Consider the following 20,926-nt stretch of genomic DNA (forward strand, 5'->3'; position numbering starts at 1 on the left):
GATTTCAAAGGGACCAAAATTTTACCCAGACTATGGGTACTTAACCACCATTTATCTAAACATACCTATGCTGAAGTTTATTTTTTTTCTTCCCATCCATTCTTTTCTGTGTCCATATTGTGTCTTCCTTCTTCCCAGTTTAAAAATATCCTTACCCAGTCTTGTATTTCCTCACAGATAAAAACTTGAAAATCCTACATCAGACTTTGGGCAGGATATCAATAATTTAAAATATTAATTCAATAAACAATAATGTACAAACAATTCTAATTAATATAGTTAGGACCCAGAGGGCACATCTACAGGTGCACTTTACTGTACAGTAGAATAATTTACTGTGCAGCAAAGCCTCGCTGTCTACATACGTGCAGCAATTGGGCCAACATAGACTAATTTACAGTGCCAACAGATACTCACATCAGACACAGGTACTATCCAATGGTGAAGTAAATTACTGTGCTTAAAACACATGTAGACAGTGATCTTGCAATTAGTTTACTCAGGCTCAAATTGCACTGGAGGTTATTCAGTCGCATTAATTGCACATGTAGACAAATCCAGGGAGTCCCATTCTCATACTAGCTCCCATCTCTGTGATCCATAAATCAAGTATTTAATATTTTGTACATTTCTACCACTCACTCCAGTCATAACCCTCAGGTATGGTTAAAGCAGCAGTTTTAGATCCTAGTCATTGAACAAATGTCACTGGTAAGTAGAAAATAATTTAAACAAAAGAAAGCCCTACAAACATTGCACCATAACGAACAGTACAGAATTATATACAGGAATTCACCTCATAGGCATTCAGGTAAGCAGAACTTAGAAGAGTAACTGTTGATTTCAAACAATATTATAACACGTACATTAATTATTAAAGATGTGGAGAGAATGATAAAGCCAGCTGCAACATATTCTTCTGAACATACTGTCACAGTCCTAGTTCTTTTTTATATTTAATTTGCTCTACTGATACATTGCAAATCCATTCAATAACACATTTGTTTATTGACTGATCAAAATCTGTGCAGTAATAGCTATTTATTTATGTATATATCACCCAGGATAACACCTTTACCATTATAAATGTTAGTAGCCTCTTAGAGGCCCTTACTTTAGAGCAGCAGCTGCCAATTTTCTCCTGGTATGGAACCCCACTTCCAGGTTTGTTACTTCTCTGGTGTGAGGCCAGGTCCCAGCTGATCCTATTTGGGGTTACAACCCTTAGTTTGGAACTAGGCTAGAACACTAATGAACAGAAAGAAGTAGTTAGCCCTGTCTGAAGTCAGACAGAAGGCAGGGCAAAGTTGCACCTTGTAGACCAACTAAGTCAGAGATGCATAAGCTTTTGTAAGCAGTGGCTTACTTCATCAACTGCTACCAATGTGTTTTGGCCACCAGTTGTGGCAACATCTTCAACAGTCCTAATTAATCAACTTTGCCACTAATTCACCAAGCTTGGAGCTAGTTCTTCCATTTACATATCATTTGTTTAGGTTCTATCTTCTCAAAGAGCACTTGCACAAACTACAGTTTGGTAGAACAACATTTTAGCTATTCCTCAGAGCAAGTGAAATTCCCCATTGCTTTCTTTGATACCTTTTTGTTAGCCTTTTACCTGAGTATTTAGGACAATATTCTATCATGTGATTAATCTAAATCAACAGAAATAGAAAACAGAAGAAAATGCAAAGGAATATAAATATATTCTGGACATTGGGTGCTGTCTCTCCTCCCTATTGTTGTCTTTTAAATTATTAGCAAGTCCTCAGAAGAAACTCATAAGGAAATATTCATTTCACATTGACAGCAGGATTATTACAATGCACTAAAGACAAAGTTTCCAAAAAGGGAGAGTACTGCAGTAAATGGAAAGCAGTATCTTCTATCAGAACGATATTACTTAAAGCCACCCATATGACCCCAAGAGTAATGTGTAAAATTGTCAAAGACATCCCAAGTGCAAAAGAGAATAATGATAAACCACTGGTCATAGCCAGATTCCTACAAAAGCAAACATCAAAATCTCATAAAAAACAAATGGAGTCTTACAAAATCCTCAGATTGGTAGAATCATATACCCGTTTTTGTTTTTACTAGCTCCCAATAATTTCCATGTAGTTAAGAAAGAACCTGAATAACAGGCATCATTATTTCATAAAGAAAATAGTAAGCTGATATGTTTCCTAGGTATGTATCTAACCTTGCGTTCTCCATTATACTTTTAAGGTCATAATTATTGTGAAAACAAAATCAGACACTTAAAGACACAATTTTGTATATTTGCTCTCCAAAAAGAGCTTTAGAAGTCTAATTATGTAACATCTGTACATTTTTAGACTAGCAGCAAAATATCATTTTAGGAAAAATACCACGTATTGCTGTTTGTCAGCTTACAGAGGGAGTTTTGATGGTTGATGTTACCAGCCCCTGAGCTCAATTTAAGCACGATATTTCAAAACTCTCAAGGCTTACTTTTCCCAATTAAGGATTATGGAAACAGGCCTGGTGAGCCTTGAGGGTTTTGAATTGTGCTTGTAGAACATTAAGCAAACATAGGTATCTCCAGGCTCACAAAGCTCTAATAAAACTATGTATACATAATTAGATCAATCAACAAGAAACATTATGTGATGTATGTCAAAGCTAGTCTCATAACAAACATCCATATAGCAAGCATCAACTATATTCACTAAAGCCTCAATCCATTCACATATCATCTATATAAAAAAAAATATTATATTTAGGCAGGGTAAAGTGAAAACATGCTACAAAATAATTCATGGAGCTTTCTGCTAAATAATCACTATGAACATTTACATTTGCAAACCAAGTATCTTCAGCATGCCACTCCTCAATTAGGCATGTATTTATCTCTAAGTTTTTAATTTATGTCATTTGGGATATATGTCAGTTTCTGTAATTACAATATATCCATCAAGATTAGGAACTATCCCTGAGCAAATTTATATTAGATATGTTTCAAACTTGATCAAATTTTAAAAAATGCACAAAATGTATTGTGTGTTAATACAATATTTAGGTTGATATTTTAATCATACAGGAATCAGGATTCACAGTTAAGGTTTCCACAGTAACAGTAATTTGTTCCCCACATACATATGAATTATAATAAGTTCTCGTTACTGGCTTTAGTCTGCTAACATTAGCACTTTATATTGAGTAGTACTTTATACTGCAGCCTGGCATGGCACTTTAAGATCATGATTCACCTTATGCAGAAGTTGTCCTTTACATCTTCTGCACAGCTACTCATGTGCAGAAGAGGAAGGAGGCACTTAAGTAACTTACTGAGTTAGAGACTTACTTCACAAGTGGCCCCATAGAAGTCACCCATACTTTAATGAGAAACAAGTAGTTAGGAAAGCAATTTCTCCCTTTCAAAGCTGATGAGCACACTGTATGCAAAGAATAGAGTCCATCTCTTACTCTGAAGGGAAAGAATACCCTGCTTTTTATGAGAAAAGCTTGGGTACATTTGTAGTTCTCAAGTGCTTTGCTTTCCTTCTGAGAGCCAGTTAAAAAAATTGGACCCTGTACAGCACAAATGTGGATTATGCTATTCTCAGGGTCATAACATCAAGTTTGGTTGCAGCAAAAAGGATGGAGCTCCCATCACTTGGGAAAATTAAATCTTAATGGAGAAAAAGCACTATTGCATGTAGAACCATATAGTATTGGAATAAAGAAGCCCCTAACAGAACTGGGTGGGGGTTGGTTGTAGCTGTGTTGATCTAAGGACATAGGGTACTTGTACAGGCAACGGGGGTCTAATTCTCCCTAAATGGAATTGGTGAGTTTTTTAAAACCTACCATTTCCACCATTTCAATTTAGGGAGCACTAAACCCCCATTGCATGTACACAGGTGGGGGGTGGGGGTGATCCTTGTTCTTTTTTTTCCCAGCCTGCCTGCCTCTCTTGTGTGTGTTGGGAGGAGGGGGGAGCTCCTGGAGGGATGAGTAGTCCCCAAGCTGTGCAGGGCCTGGTGCTTCCCTCTGCATCAGCAGCACCCCAGAGGCAGCACCCACCCCACTAGCATCCAGCCCAGGTAGCCCTGGGAGGCATTGCCATCATGAAGGGAAGCACCAGGCCCTGTGCAGCTCTAGGGCTGTGTGACCCGGTGGCAGTTTGTGCAGGCAGGCTCGAATGAGGGGGGGGGGGGGGGGGAAAAAGCGGTGAGGAGCCTAATCTTTTTTCTTCTCCCAAAGCCTGCCTGCCTGCCTGAGCTGTGTGGGGCCCAGTACTTCCCTCCACAGTGGCAGTGCCCCCAAGGACCACCTAGGCCACATGCCAGGGGGTGGGTGCCACCTGGGGGCACTGCCACCATGGAGGAAAGGACCGGCATCCCTCACAGTTCACTGTCCCTGCCACCTTGGAGTGCCTGGGAATGGCTGGCTTGCCCCTGGGGCAAGGTTCCCTCTAAGGTGTATGCATGCACAGCTGCGCACAACTAAAAGGCCGCGCACCAGGAAAGGCTGGGGTGGGAGCCTGGCGCCGGCTCCACCATCTCTGGGGAAGTGCTCTGCTCCCCTGCATCAGGGCTGGGGAATGGAGCACTTCCCCAGAGCCAGTGGAGCCCACGCCAGCCCCTGGCCCCAGCTTCCATCCCTGCCTTGCCTAACCTCAGGGAGGAGCCGCTGCCTGCCCTGAGTGAGTCTCCACCGGCTCTGGGACACTGCTCCGCTCCCCCGCATCACCTCAGGGAGTGAGGAGGCACGTGGCATCAGGGCCAGGGAGTGGCAATTCTTCTTGTGGTATCCGAATGGTTCTTTCACCAAATTTGCACTCTTTCCACCAAATTTGTGCTGAGGAGAATACCTACAATTGTCACCTTGCAAATCTCAAAAAGGGCTTTCACCTAACAAGGACACTCCTCCAAAGAGATAGATTGTACTTTTGAAAGAGCCACTTGGACAACATGTGAAGCATTGCTGCAGTACAAAAAGAAAATCCCCACAAATCGCACACCATTGGTTATTATATACTATCCTTCCCTAGAACTTATATGGAAAATCCTCAAATAATTGCAACCTATACTAGAAGACAACCCAATTATTAAAGAGATCTTTCCAGAACCACACATCCTAGCCTTTAAACAAGTACTGAGCCTCTCCAACCTCATCACCACAAGCAAACTTTCTATGTCCCAAAGCACACCAAATGGATCCAGCCCATGCTGGGACAAAAATGCAAAACCTGCCAACAAATCTCCACCGCTTCCACAATAACTACACCCCACAACAGAACCATCACCATTCCTGGATCTTACACCTGCACTTGCAGAAATGCAATCTCTCTCATCCAAGGCACTAAATGCCCTGATGGAAAATATGTAGGAGAAACCAAACAACAACTGCATACTAGAATGAATGCACACCGAAAATCTATCGGAGACAAAAATACCCAATTACCTGTGGGTGCACACTTCTCACAAGACAACTACCGTCTCTCTAATCAGTTCTAATCCTCAGAGGGAATTTACAAAACACTTTGCACAAATGAGCCTATGAACTTCACTTTATAAATCTACTGGATACAAAAAAATCATGGACTAAATATAGACATTGGGTTTCTGACACTATATGCTGATAACATCTGATAATCCTAGATAGCCTGTCTGAATCTTACCAGCTACACTCTGTCACCAGTTCTACATTCCTCCTTCTCCCCCACCCCCGCACTTGTCTCATGCTTATTGTCTCCCATTCCTTCAGATCCTCACTGCCATGCATTTGCATTTTCACAGACCTGCATTTTGCATATTGGCTTCTATTCTACCCAGGAAAACACAAAACACCAGCAGACTCTCCATATGCCTGAAGAAGGGTGTTTGTGCCTGAAAGCTTGCAAAGAATAATTTTTCCCACTATTTAGCTGGTCAAATAAAAGATATCACATCTACCCAAATAACTTGGGGACCTCCCATTCTGTCCAGCCAAGGAGATGGATCAAGGTGGTCAAGGGCCCCAAGGCCCACCACACCAAGGTCCCTGCTCCGCTGGAGCTTTGCAATGGGTGTGAACCTGTTGCAGCCCCAGCAGAGCTTGCTAAGTTGCCAGCTCCCTCAGGCAACACAGGCTGTATTGTAGCTACTGCCCCTGCTCTCCACAGGACTAAATGCAAAGTGTTTGTTGTGGGAGACTCCATCCAGAGGGGGACAGAGGGGGCAATATGCCACCCCACCCCCTTAGCCCGGGAAATTTTCTGCTTCCCAGAAGCCCGTATCCGAGACATTGTAGAGAAGATCCCTAAGCTCCTCCAGCCCACTGACCACTACCTTATGCTCCTTATCCATGTGGGCACCAATGACATGGCTCTGAGTGCTCCCAGCCAGGTTATGAAGTGCTACAGGGATTTGGGAGTGGGGCTAAAGGGTCGGGGGGTGCAGGTGGTGTTTTCTTTGATCCTCCCAGTCTCAGGCTACAGGCTGAGGAGGGAGAGGAGGATCCAGATAGCTTGTGTCATTGGGAAGGCTTTGGCTTCCATGACCACAGTCCACTCTTTGGTGAGAGAGGCAGCGAGCTGCTGGGAAGGGATGGCCTACACCTCTCTCTGCTGGCGAGGAGGCTCTTCTCAGCCAGACTGGCTGACCTGCTCCACCAGGCTTTAAACTAAGCCCGCCAGGGGATGGGGGGACTACCACCACTGCTGGCCCACTGATCAACCCTTGCAAAGCCAGCAGGCCAAGGAATTTAAGGGAGCCCACCCCTACCCCAGCCTGGAATAATCTGTAGGCAAGGCAAGGGCCCCCAAGGGGACACTTTCCTGCCTGTACATGAATGCCAGGAGCTTGGGGAATAAACAGGAGGAACTTATCCACTTGCTCAACACAAACAATTACGATGTCATAGGGATAACAGAGACCTGGTGGGACTCCACCCATGACTGGACCATGGGTATAAATGGCTGTACCCTGTACAGGAGAGATCAAGTGGACAAAAGGGGCAAGGGTGTAGCTCTCTATGTCAAGGAGAGCTATGCATCGCTACAAGCCAATATTGGCAACCAAAGCGGACAACTGGAGACCCTCTGGACACCCTCTGGGTTAAGGTCCATGGGGAACATGGCACAGGGGACACAATGGTGGGAGTTTACTACAAACCTCCCACCCAAAGTCAAGAACTTGACCAGGAGTTCGCCAGGGAATTGGCTGAGGCCGCATGTTCCCAGTCCATGGTTGTCATGGGAGACTTCAACTACCCGGACATTTCATGGGAAGAGTGCTAGGCCAAAGTCGAGTGGTCACAAAGCTTCCTCTTGTGCATAGATGACCTCTATCTGACACAAGAAATCTATGGTCCAAAGAGAGGTAAAGCACTGCTTGACCTGGTACTGGCAACCGGGGATGACCTAATGATAGCAGGGAATCTGGATGATAGGAACCATAAGCTGATCACCTTCACCATCCGCCATAAAGCTGGCAGGTCAGTCAGCAATACAGAAGTCCTCGACTTCAGGAAAGCTGATTTTGACAAGCTCAGGAGGCTTGTTGGTGAGGCCCTAAGGGACCATGACCCCAAGGGAAGGAGAGTTCAGGAAGAGTGGCTGCTCCTCAAGGGAGCGATACTGGATACACAAGCTAAGGCTATTCTGTCTTGGAGGAAAGGCAGCAAAAGGGCACAGCACGCCCCCACCCCCCCTTGGCTCAGCAAGGAACTAGCAGACCTCCTGCACCTAAAAAGAAAGATGGAGGATGGGATCCACCTCCAAAGAGGAATATTCTACACTGGTCCAGACCTGCAGGGAGCAAACAAGGACAGCCAAGACTGTGATGGAACTCCAACTGCCAACTAATATCAAGGATAATAAAAAGTCCTTTTTTAGATATGTGGGGAGCCGGAGGAAAAGCAAGGGCAACATTGGACCCCTGCTAAACCAGATGGGACAACTGACACTGATGCCCAGCAGAAAGCCAACCTACTAAATGGATACTTTGCGTCCATCTTTCACCAGTCCCATAGGATGCCCCTGCCCATTACAGGACAGGGAGGCCCAGGTGAGGGAGATTCCTTACCCTCCATCAATGCTGACCTCATGAAGGAACACCTTGAGAGGCTGGACACCTTCAAGTCAGCCAGCCCTGACAATGTACACCCCAGGGTACTCAAGGAGCTGGCTAGCATCATGGCTCAGCCCCTGGCATGGATCTTTGAGAACTCCTGGTGCTCTGGTGAAGTGCCCAAAGATTGGAAGAAGGCCAATGTGGTGCCTATCTTCAAGAAAAGGAGGCAAGTGGATCAGGTTTGTTGTGCGTAGGTCTTGCTTGACCAATCTTATTTCCTTTTATGACAGGCGACCTATCACCTGGACAAGGGAGAGGAGATTGATGTCATATATCTTGACTTCAAAAAAGCCTCCGATCTGGTATCCCATGGTCACCTCTTGGCAAAACTGGCCAACTGTGGCCTCGGGTCCACCACAATCAGCTGGCTGGGGAATTGGCTCCATGGTTGAACCCAGAGGGTGGTGGTTGATGGAAGTCAATTATCATGGTGCCCTGTGACCAGTGGGGTCCCCCAAGGCTCTGTCCTTGGACCTATATTGTTCAACATCTTCATTAATGATGTGAACATTGGAGTCAGAAGCGGACTGGCCAAGTTCACCGATGATACCAAGTTTGGGGTAAAGCATCCACACCTGAGGACAGGAGGGCGATCCAGGCTGACCTGGACAGGCTCAGGAAATGGGCGGACGAGAACCTGATGGTGTTTAACACTAAAAAATGCAAGGTTTTCCACCTTGAGAAGAAAAACCTGCAGCATCCTTATAGGCTCGGCAGTGCTCCGCTGGATAGCACTCTGGATGAAAGGGACTTGGGGGTCATGATTGACCACAAGATGAACATAAGCCTTCAATGTGATGCTGTGGCTAGTAAAGCGAGCAAAATGCTGGCTTGCAGCCATACATGCTTCTCAAGCAAATCCCAGGACATCATTCTCCCATTGTACTCAGCCTTGGTGAGGCCACAGCTGGATCACTGCATTGTTTTGGGCTCCACAATTCAAAAAGGATGTGGATAAGCTTGAGAGAGTCCAGATAAGAGCCACGTGCATGATCAGAGGGCAGGAAAACAGACCTTACGATGACAGGCTGAGAGCTATGGGACACTTCAGCCTGGAAAAGCACAGGCTCAGGAGCTATCTGATGGCCACCTATATGTTTATAAGGGGTGTTCACCAGGATCTGGGGGAACATTTGTTCACCAGAGTCACCCAAGGGATGGCAAGGTTGAACGGTTATAAATTCCTGCAAGATCGTTTCACACTGGATATAAGGAAGAATTCCTTTACTGTCTGAGCCCCCAAGGTCTGGAATAGCATACTATCAGAGGTGGTTCAAGCACCTACTTTGAACTCCTTCAAGAGAAATTTGGATGCTAATCTTGCTGGGATCCTATGACCCCAGCTGACCTCCTGCCCCTGGGGTAGGGGGCTGGTCTCAATGATCTTCCGAGGTCCCTTCCAGCCCTAATGTCTATGAAATCTTCCAAGGTCCCTTCCAGCCTTAATGCCTATGAAATCTATGAAACCTTCTTTGCCTAACAGAACTGTACTTTCTGTTTGTTTCTTTAAACAATATTCTAACAAGACTTTTTAAATGTTAATTAGGTCATCTACCCCTAGACTTATAACTTCTGAGAAAAGAAGATGCATTATTGAACTAAAGAGCTATTAGTTAAATGGTCATCCGCCTTTAAAAATAGGATAATGACTTGTAGAAATATCAGTTAAACAGAAAAAAGTCTTTTGTAAGATGCATACATTTAGAAAAAAAATCATAGCATAATCTTAAACAGCTTGGATGTCAGTAGCAGTGGGAATAGTATGGAGTTCTTAAGGGACAGGAAGTTAAGCTTACAGGAATATGGATCAGTACAGGAAAACAAATGTTTATTATACTAAATGTGCAAATTAGTCCAACATTTATTGGGATGAAATAGAGTTGTAATCCAATACCAGATAAATAACAATGGCTAAGTACAGACATTCTACTTGTAGTAGTGATTGGAAATTAGTCTTTACCTGTAACACAACAGAAGTTCAGCTCACAATCTGGTTTAAAAATCGTGGAACCTGGTCTAAGACAGAACTGGATTGATGTGGTATCAGACTTAATTGATTTAGGTTAGACTGGTGTATCAAACTTCTGTACCAGATCCTCTACCAATTCAAATTAAATTGCTGTCCTCCAGCATCCCAGATCAAAAATCATGGTTTGAAGTGTTAGCAGAATTCACAGATATTACCAGGTATTACCTGGTACCAGGGGTCACAATGTAACTGCTTCTGCTATTGCCTCCACAACTTTGACTTTACAAATTGACCAGCTATAACCAATTATAATGCCTTGTGACTGAAGTAGACATGAGCCATCCTTAGGGCCATTGACATTACTGTCTGCAAACCTTGAAGGTTTTCAATGGTGGAAACAAAACCCCAAAAATTGATTGTAAATTTATGTGAGAAAGTCCAGTTCAATGTCTTGTGCTTATAAGAGACATACTGAGGACGTCATAATAACCATTCTTCAATACCTGGAATGACTATGGAGACTGAAAAACCACACAAGCAATTTGGAAGTGCCATATTTGTTAAAACTGGAACAGTCATAATTTCTATGGCAAAGACTGAAGAAAACAACATTGAAAAAGTGACTGAACTCAATGTAATCACAGTCACTCCAGTCTACAAACCACTTCACATGGGTTTCACCTTTACAGATACACCAGGGATCACTCAGAATAAACCACAAGTGATTGCTGGTGATTTCAATAGACACAGCATGCAATGGGGCTACAATGAGACCAATCCAGATGGTGAAGCAGTAGAAGCCTGGTAGGATGCATACCAGTTGAGTTTGATCCATGATCCAAAGCTGCCTAAATCATTTAACAGTGGCTACAGGAAACAAGGATTTAACCCAGACCTTATATTCACTAGCAACACCACTGCTGGGCTAAGTAATAAAATGGCATTAGATCCTATCCCACATGCCCAGCATCGACTAATTGGCATTCAGATCAAAGCCATGGTAACAGCTATAACATCCCACTGATGTTTCAACCTTAGAAAGGCAAACTGGAAAGGCTTTTCAGAATACCTTGATGCCACAGTCAAAACCATCAAAGCATTACCTGAGAACTATAATCAATTCATAAAAGCTGTAAAGAAATCTGCAAGAAAGAATATTTTGTGGGGCTGCCATATGAATTACATCCCAGGCCTCACCTGCAAACCACTGGCCTATACGAAAACTATAAGCAACAGTATAAACTAGACCCTTTTTCTGTGAACACCATAACTACAGGTGAGGAGCTGATGGTAGCCATCACAGAAGAATGTAGGAAATCCCAGCAGACCCTGACTGAGTTGACTGATATGACATATAATAGTAAAAAGGTATGGGAGACTATAAGTAAACTAAGTGACGAACCATGAAAGGAAGATCAACATCAATGTCACTTCCAACCAAATTGCTCACCAGAAGCTTTTCAATGGAAAAAGGCCAAAAATTAAAAACAAGCAAACAAAAAAAAAAAATCTTAGCCTGGAAAGGTACAAGTACCCCAAAGACCTGCATTATATCAGCCCCTTCTTAATGATGGAGCTGATTGCTTGTATTAACACACTGAAGACTGGGAAAGCAGCTGGCCTTGACAGCATACTTACCAAACAAATCAAGTAATTTTGACCCCAGCCTCAAGAATGGCCCTTCTGCCTATACAACTCATTCATAGCCACTCAGCGAGTCAAAAATTTCCACAGATATGGCAACATGCTCAAGTAGTGGCAATTCTAAAGCCAGGGAAAGATCCATCCAACCCAAAGAGCTTCAGACCCATCTCTCTGCTATGCCACACATACAAATTGTACAAATGACTGATACTAAACTGGCTTCCCCCCCGTACATGGATAAACACCTAATTCCTGAACAGGGCGGCTTTTGCTCTGGAAAAAAAAAAAACAAAAAACCAACAACGAGCCAGCTGCTCAGTCTAACTCAACAAAGCAAGGATGGTTTTGAAAGAAGCTAAATCACTGAAGCTGTTTGTTGACCTGACAGCCTCCTACAATACACTTAACCACCACCAACCCCTCTAGTTGGCAGGGTTCATATCAGTTCTGTAAGGTGTAGATCTTTTGTCATTTTTAGGGTCTTGTAGAGGGGTTGGTCAGCGTGAATCCCAGCAGGGAGTGGGAGGCAAGGGGAGAGAGCAGAGGAGCCAGGTAAAGCACAGGCCAGTGTGCATCCAAGCATGAAGGCATGGGGCACTGAGGATTTCCCTTCCCACACCCCACTCCCACACAGGGACCTGCACTCACCCATGCTTCATGTGGAGCCATGAATCAGCACAGGTCCCCCTGCCAGGTTCCGTGCTGATCCATGCCTCCTGGTTGGCATAGAAATTGGTTCAGGTCCCAGCAGAGAGGCATGGGGTGCTGGGATTTCCCTAGGTCCTGAACTACTCTGCACCTCTTTGCTGGGACCCATACTGACCCATGCTTAGTCATCTTGGATTTAGGCATGGGGCAATCCAGAACAGTTCAGATAATCCCTGGTGCCCCATGCCCCTTTCAGGACCCACACTGGCTTGTGCTTCAAGTGGAAGCACGGATCAATGTAGGTCCCTGTCTGGAGGTATGGGGCACTTGGAATTCCCTGGCTCCTTCACAAAGACCCACACTGACCCATGCCTCCATGTGAGGAACAGGTCAGCCCAGAACGCAATGCAGGTCAGCAAGGGACTCAGGGTGGGCAAGGGGAACACATCGCTCCTTTTCCTATGCTGGCAATGTTCTTATCTTTTAAAGGGCAGGGGCCCAGTGAGGAAAAAGGGATGACATGTGTTGCCCAATAAAATGAATCAACTGTGGCAGGACAACTGACCAACTTTGGTTTGGCAACATTTCTTTCTACCTTAAGTCACTTACATATATATCATACCTCAGATATGGAAGTAACATTATTTGATTTTCTATAGGCATTTAACAATTTTTTTTAGCATAGCCAGTAAACATATTAAAAAATGCTATGCAAGTTGGTAATATTGAATTTATTCCCTAAAAATATATATTTTCTAAATTATATGAATGTATAACATTTATTTATATAAGACAGCATCAGAATTTGCACTAAAATTGTATATTATACTATGACAGTTAGCTACCTCATGAAGTAAAAATTCCTCATTAACAATTGTACTTAATATTGAGGACAAGCTTTCCAAATAAGCCATGTAATTCCATCTGCATAATGTCTTCCTTACTCAGAAGGTGCTCCCAAAGCCTGCATTTGCATGCATACAATGGGTAAGTTTGTGCATGATCAGGAATGTAAACAGAAAAATAGTCACTTCTACCTCTTATTTTAAGTCTTGTCTAGAGACAACACAATAATGGGATCATCTCATTAATATTTTTTTTCAAGTGGAAAATCTTAAAATACTTTTGAATGTTTAATAAATGTTAATAATTAAATGAGGTCTTTGATTCTATTCATCAAGGAAATTTGAATGGTTGCTGGGAAGAGATAGGGCATTAGGCCTTCAGTACTTCTAGAACAATGGCTCACAAACTTTTTTTGCTGTGACCCGAAATCTGGGTCAGGATGCCCGCTCCCGACTCACTCATGCCTGGCAAAGCCAGCAGAGCCCAGACTGGACTAGGATCATGGGAGGCAGCGGCGGCAAGAGCCACACAGACTGTGCGTCAGGAAAGCCCCGCAAGCGGGAGGGGCAGAACAAGGGGTGGACTCCCCACGACCCTGATTTGGGTCCTGACCTGAGGTTGGGAGCCACTGTACTAGAAGCTTATGTGGCAAGCTTGCCAGGTTTAGGCCTAGGGACAATTTCAATCCCAGTCATTTTAGTGGGATTGTTTTAAGGGGCACAGTGTTTATTTCATCTTAACCCAGGTATACTACTGTGACAGAGGGTGACTTCCAGGCCCGTTGCTAGTATGGGCCTGCCCCTGTCTCTGGGCAAACTGCCTGCCTTGTTTTCCTGCCATGCCTTGTTGGTAAATGATTGGGATGTTACATAGGTGGAAGTCTGCCCTTTGAGTGCCCAGCTGTAACAGGGCAGTGCATACACGCTCCAACTTCCTCTTACATGTGTCCCATGCCTCAACGATGTCACGCTGTATGATGATACTCCACCTCAAGGTGAGCCAAACTGGGCACACAGTTGTATCTTTATCATACTGCCCCCTTCAGGGCCACACACACACCACCCCACTTTCACTGGGGCCTCTTGCACTCCACCTACTCTCACCCAGTCTCTTGCATATTGTCTACCCAAGCCATACTCACTCCGCCCTACTCAAAGAGATCCTTAGGCTTTTATCTCAACCCTTCAGTCAGCCCTGGCACGGTCTTTTGGGTCTCTCCCGTGACCCTCACCCAAACGGGACTAAGCAATTGCTCAACTATGAGCCTACTTCACCCCTGGCCCCTCACCAGACCACTACACCCCTCTCTCAGGCCACAACTCTGTCCCCTACTCTCTGGGGCCTGGGGGTCTTCCACCCCGACAGGTTCAGGTGCTTCTCTTCCTTAAGCGTGCCTGAACTTCACTCTGCCCTCTCCCAGGGCCGGGGTCTTACATCCATAGGACTCAGGTGCTGTTCACTCAGCATGCCTGGCCCTCACTGCAGGGTCCAACACCCCATAGGGCTCAGATGCAGCTACTCTGTGTGCCTGCCCCCCCCCCTTAGCCCTCCTAGTAACCCACCCAAAGGTGGGGGCTGGGGTTTAGGAACCCCGACCCGCCTTACACTGGAGAGGTGAACAGTCCTGGTATTTAAGTGGGGCTGCCACACCACTAGAAGGCCCACCAGGCATCCCTATCCTGGCAGGGTGCAGTTTTAGGTCATGCCCAGGACCAATGATGCCTCCTCCTTCCCCATAACCTCACCCTTACCTCTGAGATGTTCCTGGAGCAGGAGCTCTGACAGGCAATGTTACTCCTGGCCTCAGTGAACACAAACTTCTCTGCTCTTATAATAGAACTCCCCAAAATGGCCACCCTCATCAGCCACCTGGCAACTCCCTCCTTCAGCCCTTAAGGTAACAGACACCCAAAAGGGTGTTCTGTCACAACTACAAAAAGGGTGAGGTAGTGCAATAATCTGTCCAATTCCATACTAACTGACTGAGAAAGTTGATTTAGCCTAAATAAGTCACAAGCTTCCATTACAGTGGTATCAGCCTTCAATGCAACCCTCAAAGTTCCTCAGTTACATCTCTTGGTTCCAAAATGATACCTTTTATTAGACTAACTGGAAAATGTACTTAGTAGCCATGTTGGTCTGAGACAAAAAGACGTATAAAAAAAAACTTTTTATCATCTTGTACCATCGACACTTTTCCCAGAGCCTGACGAAGGGACTTCAATCCCAAAAGCTTGCAGAAAATGACAATTTTCTTAAATCATTTTGAAACCAAGAGTTGTAGTTTTTTGTATGTCAGTTACATCTGTCACTCAAAGGCACAGTCCAGACCTATATTTGATTGGAATTAGATAGGTAACAATATCACAAATGCCTTTATATTTAGTCAAAGGGGAAAAAATATCCAAGTGACAAGGAACAGAATTCCTATTGCAGATTCTGGGTTTACTCTCTTTTGCAAACCAAGTAAAATTAATTATTTAAATTATTTGGGACATGAACTTGCCCTGTGTGTGTGTGTATATACATGCACATAATGTATTAAAATATATATAGTATCCTGTTAATGTATGTCTGCATACATATATATATATACACATGCATATGTATACATACATATACAAATGTACATGCATAACAAATACATAGTATAGTGTCAACACTGCTTACATTCATAGAATTGTAGAAAAAAATAGATTGCAAAACATTACTTAAATCCAACCCCCTGCACAAGGCAGGATCATCTCTATCCTAGACAACTGTCTAACCTTCACTTAAAAACTTCCAAGAAGCTTAGAGTCATACAAAAGTGGGGCTAGAAGGAACCTCAGGAGGTCACCTAGTCCAGGGCTATCCAAACCAGAGCAGCCAAGAGCTACACAGCACTCTGGGGACCTTACAACCACTGCTGTGTGCAGCCCCTCACTGTGCAGGAAACAGAAGGCCTCATCTTGACACTGCTGCACAAATAAATCAAGTTCCTGCTGCACCATGAAGGTAGTAAGATCCACCACCTCTGCTGCCTGAGCCCCCAGTCAACAGTGCTGAACTGGCCAAGTCCTTCAACTGCCACACAGGCAGCAAGCTCACCAGGCCCCCTGCCACCATACTGCTCTGCCTTAAGGACCACAGCCACCATGGCAGCAGGAACAACAGAAGTGGGTGGTAGCTGGGCAGAAGCCCTCATACACCAGATGTAGTCCATGAGCTGCCTTTTGGACAGCCCTAATCTAGTCCAGTCCCATGCTCATGTCAGGATTATCTGCATCTAAACCACTCCAGACAAGTATCTGTCTAAACTCCTGTTTAAAAACTCCAAGGTGTCACGGCGGGGTCCTCGCAGAGGGCCGTGATCTCCTTGAGGCCCTCTCACTGCGCTACTCCGGCCCGAGGGCACACTCCATTCTCGCCCGCCACGTCTTGATGGAATATATAATAGGGAGGCTACCTTGCGTTTCCTCGGGCCTGTCAGCTCCTGGACCCCTCGTGGGTCTCCCCGTACAATGGGCGCCACCCAAGCGCCCCAGCCTTATGGGCTATGCGTGGCTCCTACCTCCCCTGATACCACGCCCCAAGCCTCGCAGATGTAAAGGATGTTGTCCCGTCTGTCTCTCTACTGTGGCCCACCCTGGGCTCCCTCTCTCATGCCCAGCCTCTTGCTGGGACTCTCGTCTGGCCCACTCTGGGCCTCCCCTGCCGGTGTGGTTCCGCTCCGGGACTCTCTAGCGGGCCTCCGGTCCTATGGGCCAACCGCACGGATACCCTCCCTGACTCTGGCTCCCCGTGCTGCTACTCCCTGTCTTCTCAGGGGCAACCGCAGCACCCTGCCTTGGTCTGAGGGGGATTGCCACACTAGCCTGCGGCCGGGCTCGCTATGCCCGTGCGCCCACACTGGGCTACTCAACAAAGCACAATGGCGTTCCCCCTCTCTGGGGCTCGCTTACTCAACAAAGCACAATGGCGTTCCCCCTCTCTGGGGCTCGCCACGCCCGCACTGGGCTGCTCAATAATACACAATGGCGTTCCCCCTCTCTGGGGCTCGCCGTGCCCACACTGGGCTACTCAGTATGGCCCCGCTTTCTAGGGCTGCTCAGTATGGCGCTCCCCCCCTTCTCTGGGGCTCACCGTGCCCACACTGGGCTACTCAGTAATACCGCCCCTTTCCTGGGGCCGGGGGCTATGCTCCCCCACACGCAATCCGGGGTCTCGGTCCCCGTCCGCAACCTAAGGGTTGCGCCCGCGACCCACTGGCCGCGCTCCTCGCCGCCAGCTGCTCGCGCAGTGGCATGCGAGCTGCGCATTCCCTGGCGCTATACAGGGGGCTATGTTCCCCTACACGCAATCCGGGGTCTTGGTCCCCATCCGCAACCTACGGGTTGCGCCCACGACCCACTGGGCGCGCTCCTCGCCGCCAGCTGCTCGCACAGTGGCATGCGAGCTGCGCCTTCGGGGTTTATGTTCCCCCACACGCAATCCGGGGTCTAGGTCCCTGTCTGCAACCTACGGGTTGCGCCCGCGACCTACTGGCCGCGCTCCTCGCCGCCAGTTGCTCACGCACTGGCGTGCAAGTAATTGAGGCCTCCTCCAACCCCTACAGCCTCGCCCAAGCCTCCGGGTGTAATAACACAAACACAAAGCAAAACCACAAGCCCCTAGGCTGTAACACAAATGCAAGCCGCATGGCCATAACTCATCATCATAGCTCAAGCCTCCAGGGCTATCATGAGCTGTACTTGCGACTTAGGCTCCTTCCCATATCTCGGCCGAGGGAGCTCCTGCCTTCCCGGCTGCTGGCAGAGAACTGCCAGCCTGGCCTCAGCCCTGAGCTTTATAAGGGCCAGGCCCTGCCCCCTACAGGCAGCTGGCTCCCCTTAGTTGCTCCGGCAACCCACAGCTGTGCTCCATTAACTCTGCCAGGGCTCTCTCCCTGGCAGTTTCTCCTCTCTTAGGAGCAGGCACTAAGGTGCCCTGCGACACAAGGATGAAGATACCACAGCTTCTCTAGGTAGCGTGGTCTAATGCTTAACCACCCTCACAGTTAGAAAGTACTTCCTAATAGCCGTATTGACATTCTGAAAGCTAGTTTGAAGAGCAGGGAATAGCAGATCAAAAAACTTGAAATCACAGAAATAAGTTTTGTGGTTCGCCAGTTCCTTTAAAAAAAAAAAAGATTGTTGATATGCCAAAACATTACACACTACAATTCATCACAAGATATAGCCTAACACAGTAAGTCATGATGCATCATTTGGCATGGATCAGTGCTTTCAATGATGAAATGATAGAAATTTATTTTTAAAATATATTATAATATAAATTAGATTGAGATAAATTATGATTCTACGCAATCCAAAACCATGTAAGCCTGTCTCTGACAAACATAACAAATTATTTTTTTGCACAATAAGCCAATATGTTGTTCAGGCAATCACTTACCTTTGCAATGATCAGAATGTCTATTACAATGTACATTCCGAGTTAACTATATTCAGCTAAATACACAATTTACCATTTTAAGAGGTACTTTGATTCATTTATTGCCATCTTTGAATCAGAAAGTTTCTATTGTAAATTGAATGCTTACAAAATAATACTTTTCTCTTCTGAAGTAGGAGAATGTATTCTTTTCACTTCCAAATATATTTTCAAAGCTTAGCAGTTTAATTGATTAAATATTCTAGTTCCTTTTCAATCATTCCTTCTCAAATTGACAGGGAAGAGGTACACTGGTCAGAACATTGAAACAGAACATTTTGATTAAAATAGAAGAGCAAGAAATAAGATTAGTCATGATTTTGTTCTCTCCAGACTACTCTTTAAATTTTATTATCTGGCTGGTTGATTGAAGTATATGCTGTAAAAACTGTCTAATTACAACTCTTCCTATCTACAGCAGTTGAAAAATTTAGGAAACTTAATCAGAATCAGCTAAAAGGTATGAAATTAAAGTCAGTTGGTTAAACTGCATCCATGTCCTAGGTGGACGGACACATTCAGGATTAAAGTGGTCATTTCAAATGTTAATTAAGTTAAGCCTATGTAAATTAAGACCATGTGTCTACACACATGGTTTAACTAATCCACTTTAAAAGTTTGGTCATATTAATTTTAACAGATATTTCTTATACGGCTATCTAAAAATCTCATAAATCTGCTATCATTTTCCTTCTTCAATAGTCATACCTCACTGCTAATGTTTTGTTCATCACCACTGATAGTAAAAGTCCTATATTTAGACTCTGAAAGAATTATTCCTTACCTGGTCTAGCAGTTGTCTTCTATGTACTAGATCTTTATTTTGTGTTCACACATATATATCTAATTTAATTCAGAACTAAAGTTCTCTCTTCAGTCTACTGAATATGATCCTTATCTCCAACTTATATATTTATGGAAAAAAACCCTGCTATTTCCTATGCCCTCCTTTACTCCCTGGTATCTAGAGAAGAATGAGAAAGAGAAAGCAGTTCCTGACATTGTGGAACAAAGATGTGGTAGATCTATCTATGTCATGTCTTCCTGATTTCTAAAGACTATAGCTAATTACGAGAGCTCCACAGTCTGGTGGGGTGTTGTAACAAGAAAGATGTTAAAGTCAAAGATGCACCATTATACTCAAACTGATTTGTAGTATCATTGGCAGAAGGTAGGGTAAGTGACACCTTGAAACTAGCTGGTTCACAGCAATGACAGTGGTAATGATGGTGGCATTGATGTTGGAAATGATAACTATGGCAGACCCCATGGCAACCACAGACCCCCTGATAGTTTCAAGCTCCCCATGGTAAAGCTCCCAGCTGGAGCTGTGAATAAAAAGACGGACACCCCAGTGGCAGCAATGGCAAAGCAGAAGGACCCCTCAGTACCAAGAGCAGTGAAATGGAAGGTTCCTCCAGCAGCAGCAGTATTAGTATCAGCAACAGCCGCTGCTGCCACTACCAAACAAAGGACCTGCCTGTGTCAGTAGCTAAAAATAAGCCTTCCCCCTCACAGGAGGCATCAGGAAAGCAGAACAGCTCCCCAGCAGCTAAGAGGAAGGATCCCTGAATAGCTATAGCAGTGGAGAGTGAGGGCCCTAAGCAATGCTCAAGGACCCAACAGGAAGCCAGGGTGATGAGATAGGGCCAGACCCTGAGCTTACCTACCTGCCCTACCCTTTTCCTGAAAATCTGGTCCACCCTATGTGTGTGCTTTACTGAGAATACAAAAGCCACAACAACCTCCAGAAACACTTGTGGCACATCAACAGGTAAAGATGACATCAAGTACAGCTTGCTGAAGAAGTGGGACTCAGGATGTCTCCTGCTGGCAATGCTTTTCAACTGCTGCAAACAGTTATGCTGCACACTCAGTTCTTGAAAAAGAGCTATGCCTGTGTTCATCCACAAGAAAGGTGAGCCTGATAATCTGAACAACTGGAGACCCATCACCTTTTGCTCCAACATATATAAACTTTATGCCAATTGCATTGCATTTTGGATCATGACTGGACAGTGAGGGGGAGGGCTCTCAGCCTGACCCAGAAAGGCTTTCTGTTCAATGAGAGCTGCTATCAACACAAATTCCTATTGCAGATGGGACTGCATGACTCCTGGAAAGTGAGATATCAGTGCACAGTAGTGTGGCTGGGCCTCTCCAGTACCTTTGGTTCCATGCCTCACCATCACATCTTCAGAACCCTCCGAGAAATTAGGATGTTGAACTAAACCATCCATCTAGTCCAGGAGGTCTATAA

General features: G+C 45.1%; 1 long non-coding RNA gene across 1 annotated transcript in view; it reads right to left on the minus strand.

Annotated features, from left to right (window-relative positions):
• LOC132249147 (uncharacterized) overlaps positions 1–14,986 on the minus strand; it is a 24,186-nt gene extending 9,200 nt beyond the window's left edge. Inside the window, exons 1-2 of the long non-coding RNA XR_009460553.1 lie at positions 14,943–14,986; positions 66–204 (exon numbers count right to left, since the gene is read on the minus strand). This is a non-coding gene — a long non-coding RNA (uncharacterized LOC132249147). The remainder of the gene's footprint in view (positions 1–65; positions 205–14,942) is intronic.
• Between the last annotated feature and the right edge of the window lie 5,940 nt (positions 14,987–20,926).

Source organism: Alligator mississippiensis, chromosome 3, assembly GCF_030867095.1.
Source record: "Alligator mississippiensis isolate rAllMis1 chromosome 3, rAllMis1, whole genome shotgun sequence".
In the NCBI taxonomy this organism is placed as follows: domain Eukaryota; kingdom Metazoa; phylum Chordata; order Crocodylia; family Alligatoridae; genus Alligator; species Alligator mississippiensis.